The sequence below is a fragment of the Phyllobates terribilis genome, unplaced genomic scaffold, assembly GCF_046119375.1.
Source record: "Phyllobates terribilis strain yellow unplaced genomic scaffold, ASM4611937v1 Scaffold_11__3_contigs__length_659146591, whole genome shotgun sequence".
In the NCBI taxonomy this organism is placed as follows: domain Eukaryota; kingdom Metazoa; phylum Chordata; class Amphibia; order Anura; family Dendrobatidae; genus Phyllobates; species Phyllobates terribilis.
Window position 1 is genome coordinate 605,926,712 of NW_027362771.1, and position 594 is coordinate 605,927,305.

At 38.9% G+C, this 594-nt stretch overlaps 1 non-coding gene across 1 annotated transcript; it reads right to left on the bottom strand.

Moving 5' to 3' along the window:
• Positions 1-512: 512 nt before the first annotated feature.
• Positions 513-594, bottom strand: TRNAL-UAG (transfer RNA leucine (anticodon UAG)). The gene has a single exon. It is a non-coding gene; the product is annotated as a tRNA-Leu (tRNA).

Below are 594 nucleotides of genomic sequence, written 5' to 3' on the forward strand. Positions count from 1 at the left end.
CTTTTGACTTACTTCCAAAATCCTTTCTTATTGCTTTTGGTCTCCCTTGCAAGCCTCAATTCATTACTGGCTTTAACTCTTCTAACGATAGCCCAGCTTTCCATGCAGACAGCATTATATTCTTCTTTCCATTTGATATTCATTTCTTTGTTCCTTTTTAGCAAGCTTTTAAGTTCAGTATTCAGCCATCCTGGTCTCAATAAATGCTTTCCATTCTTCCTTCTTTTTGCGATTGTTACTGATTGTGCAGTGAGAATTTAATTTAGCAAAACCTCCCGTCCTTCCTGGACATTTCTTTCCTTTAGAACATCCTACCTTTCCTTCCTTTTTACTGAGTCCATTAAAAACTGCCTTTCTACAGTCCAATTTTAAAATCTCAGTTTTCGCAGGTTTTCCACCTTTGGTATTTCAAAAGTATAGGATAGAATTACCGCTGCCTCCTAAATTCTCAATACCCTTATCTTCCTCAACTGTTTCCTAATCTTCGGTAAAAATTTGATCCAAATAAACAATAGCAGCAGTAGGATTTGAACCCACGCCTCCAGAGAGACTGGAGCCTAAATCCAGCACCTTAGACTGCTCGGCCACGCTGCT